Genomic DNA, 13,336 nt, shown 5'->3' with positions numbered 1-13,336 from the left:
GTGCGAAGGGAGATCCAAGACACTGTACTTGGGCCCCTACGCCAGCTTGAGGCTCGTGTGGCACAGCTAACGGCCCCGCCGTTGCCCGCCTACACAGCCCCAGCACAGCCCGTCCTGGGCTGTGAAGGAACAGTGGCAACTGCCTATGGGTGGGGATATCAGTTCCACTGTTGCCATCTGTGGGCTCATGCATCTTGGAAATCCCAACCTCCGTCCCGTCAATTATGTAACCCCCACGTGTGTCATACACCGCCCCTGTATGCGTCTTGTCTGTCTTGTCTGTTAACCTACCCAACCTACCTCCCCAGCTATACCGACTTCCTTCACCTGACATACCACTCTCACCTGAAAAAAAATAAAAAAAGGGCACTCTGTACCCACAAAAAAATTACGCCCCATACATAGCTGTCCATGTCGCACACGTCTGCTTGACACTGAAACAGTTAATTACAATTGGCTCTACAACAAATATTAATGTTGTCCTGACACCTCTCTCAGGGGTGAAAGGTTTCCACCCAAAATACATGGAAATGCACAGCTGTTGCTGCCAAAGACATGGGCATCTATGGGCCTTAAATACATCCCTCCTGCAAATCCCACGCTTGTTTCCCTACTGTCTTACCCTCTTTGTGACCCCTTTTTCACCACTTTCCTGTCACCCCTTTTTCTTTTCTTTCAAAGAAATTAGCACGGGTGTGCGCTTGTGTTAGCGGAGCTCACCGCCAGTGCGCATGCGTGAGCTCCAGCAACGAAGCGCAGACCTGGTTTAAAGTGCTTAAAAGTGCCTTTATGGCACTTTGATTGACAGGTCCTGTACTCAGTTTGAAAGTTTGCTAAGAAAAATAAATTCCCACTGTCAGTCTCGAACCCAGGACCTTGGTAACATTAGTCTGTATGACCTACCACTAAGCCTTGCCTGCTTTACAAGAACACAGTGCTAAAATAAATATAACATGTAATAGTAGGAATCAGTATAAAGGCAATATAGGAGATGTACTATCCAAAGCATGTCAGGTAGAGTTTTAATGGCCAAATTACTGGATTCCCATACTAGTTCAGTGTGAACAGAAACAGCCCTGCTACCTGTTAGCTTGTACATAATAACGTAAGGTAATGTACATATGTGAAGGTATGTATATCTACACATACATATATATAAATATATATTAATACATATGAAATATAGTCGTAGGTCTCAGTAGCCATACACACTCACTACAGGAAACAGTGAACATAATTGCAGCAACCTGAATCTGCAACACAGCCTGACCCCTGTGTGACCTACTTACCCTTCTAACTGCTTAAAGGTGGCCTCAGCACTTTGATTGACAGGTCCTGTACTCAGTTTGAAAGTTTGCAAAGTAAAAAAATTCCCACTGTCAGTCTCGAACCCAGGACCTTGGTAACATTAGTCTGTATGACCTACCACTAAGCCATGCCTGCTTCACAAGAACACAGTGCTAAAATAAATATAACATGTAATAGTAGGAATCAGTATAAAGGCAATATAGGAGATGTACTATCCAAAGCATGTCAGGTAGAGTTTTAATGGCCAAATTACTGGATTCCCATACTAGTTCAGTGTGAACAGAAACAGCCCTGCTACCTGTTAGCTTGTACATAGTAACGTAAGGTAATGAACATATGTGAAGGTATGTATATCTACACATACATATATATAAATATATATTAATACATATGAAATATAGTTGTAGGTCTCAGTAGCCATACACACTCACTACAGGAAACAGTGAAGATATATGCAGCAACCAGAATCTGCAACACAGCCTGGCTCCTGTGAGACCTACTAAGCCCTTTAACTGCTTAAAGGTGCCTCCAGCACTTTGATTGATAGGCCCTATACTCAACTCAAAAGCAGAATATGAGCATACTAGTAGGCCCTACCACAAGACCATTGTAACACTAGTCTGTATGACCTACCACTAAGCCATGACTCTCATACAGGAATATAGTACTAAATAAGTGGAACAAGTAATAGTAGGAATGAAGATAAAGGCAATATAGTATGTCTACTACCCAAAGCATGTCATGCAGACTTTTATAGTCCCAATTACTGGATTCCCATACTAGTGTAGTGTTAACAGAAACAGCCCTGCTAATTGTTAGCTTGTACCCAATAATGTCAGCTAATGTACATATATGAAAGTATGTATATGTACACAGATATATATATATTTATATAGCAATACATATGACATATAGTTGTAGGTGTCAGTATGCATACACACTCACTACAGGGAACAGGCAAGATAAATGCAGCAACCTGAATCTACAACACAGCATGAAGCATGGGAGATGTACTAACCTTCACACTCACGAAACACTGTCAACAGCATACCAGCAAGGTCCACGCCCTACAATCTGAAAGGGCAACGCCTATCTCACATACCCTTTTATAGCAGTGTCCTGAAATCACAGTGAGACATGCAATCAGTACACACCCAGCTGCATGCAATTAGCAAATGCTGCCTTACAATTGGTGCAGAGGCCATCACATGGACCTATGCAGATACCTACAAAAGCATTGAGTACCCACACTACACTCACGCAATACATTCATTGCACAAACACTACGGATAAAGAGAGACAGAGAAAACAACCAAACAAATATTAGGACTGCCAGCAGCAAAAGCAGCAGCAAGCAGCAAGGAGCAAGCAGCAAGCAGCACCACTGGCACAGCAACAGCTGCCACAAACACAGGTAATGCAAAGTAGCAGGTTAATCCTGTGTTTACTGTGACACCTCCAAATGTATCATAGTTCACTATCTATAGGTATGTCCATGAGATAGGTTGTGTGTACATAGTCATGAAATATAAACATATGTAATATTGTTGTACATGTGGGCCATAACTAACACTTCCATAGCTTAGAACACAAGGCCAGTTGTGCATATGATGCAGTAGTTCCCAGGGTCAGTAGAGGTTCCTCCTCATTGGTGTGGGACCACTGTGTATGTATGGCACTGTTCAGGTACATATCCTGTAGTATGGCCAGGGATTAATATCAGTCTGTCATGTGGTGCTATGTCCTCCAGGGGTGAATGTAGCACACATCCAGGGATACCATTTCGTAACAGTGATGATATGTGTTCTGCAATGATGAGGGTGGCTCTCACCTGGACATGTGAGAGGATAGGGAGGTTACAGTCATCTGGGATAACTAATAACACGTGTAGGACAATGGGGGGTACCTGCACCAAAATTGTCTGCAACAATGTTGCCAATATCTGTGCATTTGGTGAATGTGAAGCATCTTAACACTGCAGACAACAGATGCCTTCCCGTCATGTGAATCTGCCCTGTGCTGCAGTAGCCTCCTACTATTGTTATACAATATGCCTGTATCTGTAGTCCACTGGACAGGATTAATAAGTGGTGTGCAGTTGTTCTGGGTTAGATAACTGTGTGCACAGTACATGCAGTATGTGGGATGTCTGTGGTAAGCATATGCAAAGGTGCTGGCGGTGTGTTGTGGTTTCCACTGGCCCAGTGGGCTGCATGGATAGCATCACTGTCATAACTACTGAATAACTGTGTAATAACATGCATACATAGCAAGGTAGTGTACTGTGCTTGTGGTGTTGTTCGGATATGTATATCCAGGCTGAGTAATGTGTGTCCACATCACAGGGTTGGATGGCAGCACACATCCAGTATGTATGGATGAACACCCAGAATGTGTCAGGACGTGTCACCTGTGCAGAAGTATCTGGCCATTACCTGTGCATCCCCCACAACACACACACATGCAACATATGGCAGAAGTACTATAGCAGTACACACATGTTCATAGGTTCATACTAGGCTATCTGCCCGAGGGCATTTACAAGCCTAGCCCATCGTTTGTGGCTTACGCCACCCCTTTAGTATGGGGAACTATACCCATTATTTTGCTGTGCCTCTGTCGAGCAGTGACACTGAGGTAATCCCTGGGGTATATCTGCGATCTCCCATCCATTGGTCAAGATTTCTCTTGAACAAGGCCAGCGAGGTGCTCTGCCTCACATATACCGTGATTTTGTTCCACAGCATAGGGAGTCTTTGGGTGATGAATCTATCCCTCCAGCACGTCCTATTAATAGCCGTGTCGAGGTTTAAGTCACCCGCCCTTGTGGCTCTGATGGATCTAGATTTTTTGAGGTGAAGCATATTCATCAAATCTGGGTTTGACATGGCCTTGTATGTTAGGCAAAGGTCACCTCTGAGCAAGCGGTAAGCGACTGAATAGAACATACATGGACATGCTGGAGGGGCATATTCCTAACCGAAAAGCTCCCTTCACTCTGTAATGAGCTCGAACAGTTGAGAATGAACAGTTCATAGGTTCATACTAGGCTATTTGCCCTAGGGCATTGGTAAGCCTAGTAGAATGTGTTTGTCTTTTGCCACCCAATCACAAGTTATGCTGCTATGCCCTTGTCCGACTTTAGTATACTGTGCCTCTGTCTAACAGTGACATAGAAGTGATACCTGGGGTACAACTATGATCTCCATCCACTCATCCAGATTCCTATGGAAGAGAGTCAATGAAGGACTCTGCCTAACCAGTAGTGTGAGCTCATTACAGAGTGAAGGGAGCCTCTCGGTTAGGAATATGCCCCTCCAGCATGTCCATGTATGTCAGTGCTGAGGTCCAGCTCTCCTGAGCATGTGGCTGTATGGGACTCTGATTGCCTGAGGTGCATCATGTTCATTACTGCTAGGTAGGACATGGCTGTATATGGCATGCACAGATTGCCTCTGAACAGGCAGAATGCCACTGAGTCCAGCTGGATTCACTTTACCTGGGCAGCATATGACATCTGTGTGAGCCATTGCATCCCCTTGATGATGTACTGTTGTCCTGTACCAGTTGCTGTAGGTGTCTGGTTAGGTACATCCCAAAAGGTGCATTGTACACAATTATAGGCCTGATGATGGATGAGTAAAGAGGCACAATGACCTCCCCTGCCATACATGTGAATCAGTCATGATTAGCTGGGCTATATAACATGTCTGTCAATCCACGTTGGCCATGTGGTAGACAAATGACAGACCGCTACCATGTTTCTTCCCCAGGTCCCCAACTACGTCTTCTGTACTCAATGGCCTAACACCTATGTTGTACTGTGCCACCAATGTGGAGGCGTGGGAATCTGCATTGAATACTGATACTCCCTCTCCCTTGTTCAAGTGTTGGGGCCGACAAGAATGGTAACAGCTATAACGTGGTAGTACTGGTGTGCTCCTGTGAAACCTGAAACAGGTTCATGTTACTGCACAGATATCGATGTCCAGAATGCTAGGTAGGGTTTTGAGTGCATGCATCCTTGGGTCTAGACGTCCAGTGTTGAGTAGCATCACTCTTACTTCCTCATCCTTTGTGATACAAATGGATGTGGGTTTGCCTTATGAGCCTTGCCTAATACAGGCACTATGGGTGTAGCAGGAGGCTCCGCCAAATGTCAATAGGACTGTGGTGACAGGTGCAAGCTGTCCCTAGCAAAGCATACCACCCCAAGATGGCAGGCATTGGCACACCTGTGAATGACACCAGTATGTCAGTCAATTGTTGGAAGGGATCATCGTGCCTTGATATTGTGGCATCGTTCTAGGTGAGGGTAGGATGCTACTCAAGGTCAGGGTCAAACTGTCTCGGGCTACGTGCTCAGAGAGCTCTGTAATGTCTCATGTCATGTAGTCCAGGGAGGAATGTGTCAGGCCATTCACAGCAGCATGGACATTGACTGAGTCATATCTGTACCTGCCTTGGGGTTACCTGAGTGTTTGTGTTATGTGGCAGGTCATAGTGCCTGACAGGCTGCACACCGTGACCCTCACCTCGTTAAGCCTGGTGAACGTGATGTGAGTGTGCCTGATGATAGAGGCACCTAGTACAGGTGTATGAGGTGTGTTGTTAACTGTTAATGGCTGTGAGTGTTCAGCACATTGGCTTTGTGTGATATGTGTTGCACATGTTCGTTTATGTGGTAGTGGTTGCCTGGATGTCTGCTTAGGAGGTCTCTGCTGCATAGGCAGAGCTGTGGTCTGAGCCTACAAGTATGATCATGTGTGATCATGTGTTAGGTCCGCTGTTGTGGTAGGTCTACGTGAGACTGGAAGTGTAGTGAGTGATACCCTTTGCCACCTGACTGGTTATGGTGGTATTGAGTAGACAGAGCCTAGCCTCCAGTCTGGTATATGGTTGCATCACTCACATGAGTTTGAATTTGTTGTTAGGAGGAGGGGGTTGTCTGTGTACATGCATCTGTTCTAACATTGTCTCTGGAGTACCACACTCACCAGCTGGACTGGGGAGGGAACTGACAACTGACCTCTGGACATGCTAGAATACTATTGTGAACTCTGTAATCACTAATGATTGAAAACAAGGTCCAGTGGGGAGTGAGGGTGTACTGACATTACCTACAACTGCTGACTGATATAAAAGTGTCAGTGAGCAAATGCCAGGTAACCTAAGTGCAATGTGTCACAATTAAGTAAATGCAACAATGACAAGCAGTCACTTGCTGTCATGTGTAACATGGAAGTACGTACAGTAAGCAATGCAGATAACAGTAGTGAGTCACAGATGTGTTGATAAGATGTGTACTATGTGGAAGTAGCATACCAGTGAAATAACAAGCTAACAGATAACAAGCATATAAACAAAGGTAGATCCAGGAGGCCTGGATGTAGTGTTTGCTACAACAAACAAGGTGTAGCAATGTCAGTAAGATACAGCTCAGATATGCAGGCACTATAAACCTGAAACCAGATGTCCCCAGCTATGAATGGCAGAGTACAGCCTATTGTCACACATGAGTGCAGACCACAAACCTCGTTAATGTTAAATAACTGGCCTGAAGGCCAACTGCCCATACCAGAAGTAATACACTTGTACACTGGGCCCACAATCAGCAGTTCCCAACTTCAATGGATGAAAGATATGTGTCCTGCCACCACAGTGCTTGCCACCAACCTCCCTAATGTAAAACAACTGGTCTGAAGGCCAAGTACTTAGTACAAATGACATAGAATGATAGCTACACTGTAATCAGGTTTTAACCAATCAGTAATAAGTAGAAGTTAACACTCCCTGTATAGAATGTGTACCATGTATTGTTGAGATACTATGCTGATAACCTGTTTGTGTACCTTTCCAGATAGACATGGCACCAAAAGGAATCCTGCCTACTCTGCTGCAGAGGATGACGTGATCCACCAGAGCCTGGTGCGTGACTATGCCATCCTGTTCTCACGCACCACCCAGAATCAGCAGGAGAGGTCTGCACTGTGGCAAAACCTCGTTAGCAGGATAAATGATGTTGGCATGCATGATAGGACATATGAGCAGGTGAGACATCACTGCAGTGATTTGATAAGAAATGTCCGCCAGCTTGCTGCAGATATCCGCAGGCAACAGGTTGCCACAGGTGGGGGGGTGGCCACACATCCCCCCCTCAACAGACAGGAGGGGCTACTGCTAAGTGTTGTGGATCCAGCCCCAGAACAACAGCAACAATCATGCATCCTGATGGAGGTTGGATCCACACAGCAGCAAGACAGCGAGCGTGCAGGTAAGATGCCATATTCATTTATTGTTATTACTTTTACATTTGTTGACCCAGATAGTCTAGCTGGATATAAGTTCATTTTCAGTAGAGGCCTGTGGAGAAAAGCTCCACACATAACGTAATAAAGGCAGACAGACAAGTTGTCAATACAGACAGCCAACATAATAGAATTGTACACCAGCCTGTTAATTAAATCAACATACATGTAAGGAAGTCAAACAGTTTAGAGTCATACACAATGTACCGTTGGTTTCAAAGCAATCCTACCTAAAGCATAATGGTTATGCAATAAGGCAAAGGCCATATACATAATAGTTAGGGCTCAGAAGGGTAGAGAAGTAGAAGGAGTATGACAGATACAATGATATGGAAGAGGCAGGAGTCAAGAAGGGAAGTGAGGAAAAGAAGGAAGACAGTCAAGAGGAGGTGGGAGGGATGGGAGAAGTAGGTCAGAGCATAGAAGGACATCAAGGTGAAAGAAACAGGGTAGAAGCTAGTTTCTATGCACAATGAGGGTTAAAGGTGAAGAGAGGGTAGGGAGAGGGACGTTAGCCTGGACTCCAAGAAGAACAAAGCCAGTGGTTTTGGAAGTACAGTTTGAGTTGACGATTGAAGAGAGGTAAGGGTGAGATTAGAGTTAACTCCTGGTATGTACATATGACTGTTCTGTACGCTGTTACTTCATGCACGCATAAGGTGTGCATGTGGTATGTATCTGTCATCATGATATATATACAGACATGATGTGCAGCTGATGTGTATAATGGAACTAGTGTACTACTGTACTGTATCATGTGCAAAACGAATGGCACACATGTGCCCACTGACATTACTCTCTTCACACTTCCAGGTCCCTCCCATCTAGCAATGAGGCAGGTCATACATGCTGGTGAGTCTTTTTAACATTATCTGTAAAACAATTTATAAAACTAGGAAGAGTAGTGTAACTCTGTAGTAGACATGCTGGTGACTGTGTTCACAATAACTGTAATTGACAGGTAGTAAATTGAGTAGTGTAACATGGTACTGATGTGTGTGTTTACTGTGGGGTGTGCATGTGTGCAAGTGTGCCTGTGCCCAAGTGTGCATGTGTGTTAGTGTCCATGAGTGCATGTGTCCATTTCTGAATGTGTGCATTAGTATTGAAGTGCATCTCTTTCAAATATGTATTGAGACTGCAATCTGTGTTCCATGTTTTCCTCCCGTAGGTTCTGGTGCTGCTCTGGTGACCTGCAGCAGGGAACCTGAATCTTGTGCCCCAGGTACTGATGATGATGAAATGTCTGTAATGGTGCAGGAAGGTGTGTCTGGGTCCGCCATTGGTCAGCCAATTGACAGTACACAGCTTTCAACCCAGTCAATGCACACAGTCATCCTGCCGTTACATCCTTTGTCACCATTGTCCCTAGGTGATGGACAGTCAGCAGTGGGCATAGATCAGGGTAATGTAGTACCTGTGGTACATGCATCCCCACAAGGCAGCCATGAGCAGAGGCCTCCAATGGTACCACGCAGACAGTCGCCCATGGATTCTCGTGGGGGCATCCGTGGCCGTACTGCCTCTGGCCGACGTGCCCAAGGAGGTATGTCAACCTCCACTATGTTTAGAACTGTCATGCAGGCACAGGCACGTATGGAAAGGTACACCAGACAGGGTCTGAGGGAGCTGAGAGCATGTCGCATAGCCATGACAGACGGCATGCGTGATGTTGCGAATGCTATCCGTAACTTCACAGATGTCGCTGACAGACGCTGTGGGGGCATAGAACAGCTGCTCCACAACCAGATGTCCATGGGCCAGGGCGATGGTATGCGTTATGACGCGGCGGCGTGATGCCAGCAAGAGCACCAGCTGGCAGTGGCCGCGGATGACAACAGGCCCACTCGCCTCAAGTGCCAGCACCAGCCCCAGCAATGCTGGGTCTGTGCTGTCATCCAGACGCCCCAGGAGACCATGTGCACATGGCTCTGGACAGTCCCAACAGGGAACTGTGTCCAGTCAACACACCCCTGCTTCCGATGACAGTACCCAGTCTGGGTTAGTACCGGATACGCCCGTAGCACCCTGCCAGGCACAGGTACCGTGTCCGCGCCCACAGACACTGATCTGGATGACCTGACAGGTGCAGTCTGTGGCTGTCCACAAAACCCTGTACATGGCAGCCATTATGTGGGACTGTGTGCGTGCTTACACACATGCAGAAACCTAACACCTAGGACAAACACATACACACACACACTGCACCAACAACGGTCCACCCTGTACTGCTGCCCCTCACAAACACACATACACACACATGTCAATTGGTGTTACCAGTGGCCGGCTTGGGCATACCTAACCCACACCCTGTGCATATGATGACACTGTGCCACCTCCTGCATACTACAACATCGGTGCAGGTAAAGGTAAACACGTTGCTGATGCACAGGGTGACTACATAGATGTGTATAAGTAGTAACATGTTGGTAACTGTTGACTGTTGCAGTATAAATGTGTGTATATCCCAGCAGTCCTGCTGCAGTAACTGTATGAATGTCCTCAATTGTTATCTGCACCCATACTACTTAACAAAGTGTACCAGCTGCACACCATCACATGCTAACATTGACTATGGCAATGTGCATCTTGTGCTGTTATGTAGATTCAGCTACATGTATCTGTTCTGTCACACATGCATTTATACACACCCTGCTACCCACACACATGCACACGCTCACCTGCCATTCCCATTATTTATCACCCTACATGTGTAGCTGTTGATACATGACAGGTACACATTTCAGAAGTGCACTATGTTGTTTACTACTGGCATCCCCTTCTCTATCTGTACTCACAGGGTGCAGGCAACCTCATCAGTTGGAAGATGTAATGTGCATCAGGTACTGTAGTACCCTGATTGCCACAGCAAACATGTTTCCCATAGGGAAATGCACACACAGACACATCCCACATCCACACACTTGCCACATTCAGGCTTCAGAACACTATCTAGGTATATTTGGGTACATGTGCGTGTTACAGTAGCATGTAACACTATACTGAGTACTGGCAGTTAGTTGTCTGTTGTCATGTTGTCTGTATAGAATAAAAGAATTGTTTGATTATCCTACTCCGTTTTGTGGGCATTACTTGAAGAAGTGTTACCTTACATGTGTTATCAGTACCACCACCTTCTGTTTTGTAGTTTTGTTTGTATAGGGTGCTATCAACATCACTGCTTGTTAAGGGTAATGACCACCCTGCAGTGCATAGCCCCATGTGGCAAAAGCCACATCCCACCCCATCATTGTGCACACACACTAACCCCACCAACAGTAAAACACATACTTTCCATTTGCAAGATTCAAACCCATACTTAACTGTGCAATGACAGTAGAAACAGACACATTAGCAGAGTGTGCTATTTGCAGTAGTTGGAGAAATCTTTACTAATGCTGTACTTAGAGGGTGCTGACATCATCTGTGTGTAGGAGGAGGGATGTGCACCCTGTAGTGTGTTCTCCCAGTTGGGAAAAGGCAGTTAACCCTCCCAGCATAGTGCACACACATAAACCACACTCCTACTAACACACATACATTCCCTTTGCAGGATTCAAACCCCTACCTAACTACGTTATGACACTGAAGAAAGACGCATTAGCAGAGCACGCTATGCAAATTACTGGAGGACTTTACTACAGGTGATATAGTTATACAGTCCTGACATCATCAGTGTTTCAAAAGGGGGATCTGCATCCTGTACGATACTGTCACGGTTGCTAATAGGGACATTTCCCACACACACACATCGATGTGTTGGAGGTTTGCATATGTGGGGGATCCAGAACTCCAGTGTGATTAGTATATGGTTTGATTGCAACAATGAGGGATATACTCCCAGTGGTGAGCAGTTTGTACTCATGTTTGTAAAGATCAGCTCTAGTATATCTGCCCCTCTTGTGGGAAGGTTGGTTACCTGTTCCATAGCCAAAGAATGTCTGATCAATGGGAACCTTAGAGCTTGGGTATTGTGGCTTGTGTAATGTTCACAGTCTATGTTTGGGTAGCTGGCATCACCCAGTATGATGGTGTTTGCAGAGTAATCTAAACTCTCCTGTGTCAGCATGAAGGCTGTGTGGGAGTCCTGAGTTTGAGAGGGTGCTGTAAGAGCTCCTCTGTGTCTCTTTCCATGTGGTCCAGGGAGGTACGCCTCAGGTTGTTTGCACCAGCATGGACAATGTCTGCCTCATAGCTGTACTTGCTGTGGAGTGACCTGTGTGCCTGTGTTATGTGGCACATTCTATCACCCAACAGGTAGCTGACTGTGACCCTCACCTTGCTCTGTCTGGAGGAGGGCACGACTGTCAACAGCTCATGTCAAGCAAGTGCACACCCCTCATAAATGATGTGGAAACCTTCAAAGGCCCAAGGCCTGTTGAAAATATGGACCAGACTGCAGATACCTGTATAGAGGCATTCTGTGGACACATTCAGGAATGCATGGATCATGAAGCCACATATGAAAGCATGACCCAATTCTCCAAAGGCAGATGTCCTGGGTGCCTGACACCAGCCATAAACACACTATACAATAGAAGGATGACGCCACTACATGATACAACAACCTCCCAAAATGTGAAGGCACCACTGATGAGTATTGGAAGACAACTACAGGCACCCATATGATTGTCTAAGGCCATCTTTGAGAGAGGATTCCACAAGCCACTGAGGATAATCACAAGGCTGCCTGTAGTTATGTTAGTAACCTGGGTGGTACTACCCAGATATGCTCAGAGGTAATCCAATATGTCACACAAAATATAAAACACACATACATTGCCATCATCCTAGTGGACAGGTTCAATGCTGCCTTCTCTCCCCACCACACCAAAAGGGAAAATATGTCTCGCAGCACAGTGCTTCCCCCCTGACATCACAGATGCTCAGGTAAGAGATGCCCTTCCCAAAGCAATAAACACTGCATCAATGGGACCAGACAGTGTCCCAGGCTGTGTCCTACATGAACCACAAGAAGAGCTACACCCAGACATAACACCACTGTTCAATCCCAGCCTTAATACACGATATGTGGCCAGAGAGTGGCATACAGCAACAGTGGTCCCTCAACATGCAGGTGGTGCCGTCACGGATCCTGGACACTACTCGCCCCATATGTCTGACTAGCTTTGTCTGCAAAGCTATGGCAAGGATCATCATGAACCTCACATATCTAGATATTGTGGACCTACAGACATGTCACCATACACAGTTTGGCTTTGTCAATGGCAAATCCTGCCTATCAAACCTGTTTGATTTCTTTGAAACAGTCACCAAGGCCACTGTCAAGGGGTAGGAGGTCCACACAGCCTACCTGGACCTTGCAAAAGCCATGGATACAATACCCCACTTGTGCATTCTAGGGAAGCTTACCAGTGTACATATTAACCCCTATGTCACTATGGGTATTGCACAGTGGCTCAAGGGCAGAACACACATGGTAGAATTGCTGGAGCCATGTCAGCCTCCAACCTGGTACAAGTGGTGTCCCACAAGGCACAGCCCTAGGAGCTGTCATGTTCATTATATATTTGTCATAGGTACAGGCCAACATGGAAGTACTGTGGCTCAGCAAGTCGCAGGTGACTGCAGACCGAACACCATAATCAACTCACCAGCTAACACACGCATCCTCCAAAAGGGACTCTTGCAAACACACGACTTGTGCCACAGCCATGGCCTCAACGTGAATGACAGAAAGAGTATAGTCATCCCCTTTG

General features: G+C 46.0%; 1 protein-coding gene across 3 annotated transcripts in view; it reads right to left on the bottom strand.

Annotated features, from left to right (window-relative positions):
- PDLIM2 (PDZ and LIM domain 2) overlaps positions 1–13,336 on the bottom strand; it is a 3,176,635-nt gene that overhangs the window by 2,728,518 nt on the left and 434,781 nt on the right. The window lies entirely within an intron of this gene.

The sequence above is a fragment of the Protopterus annectens genome, chromosome 9.part0 (genome assembly GCF_019279795.1).
Source record: "Protopterus annectens isolate FY-2018-M chromosome 9.part0, PAN1.0, whole genome shotgun sequence".
NCBI lineage: Eukaryota > Metazoa > Chordata > Ceratodontiformes > Protopteridae > Protopterus > Protopterus annectens.
The sequence above is the reverse complement of the archived record's forward strand: the minus strand, read 5'-3'. Positions and strand labels throughout refer to the sequence as shown.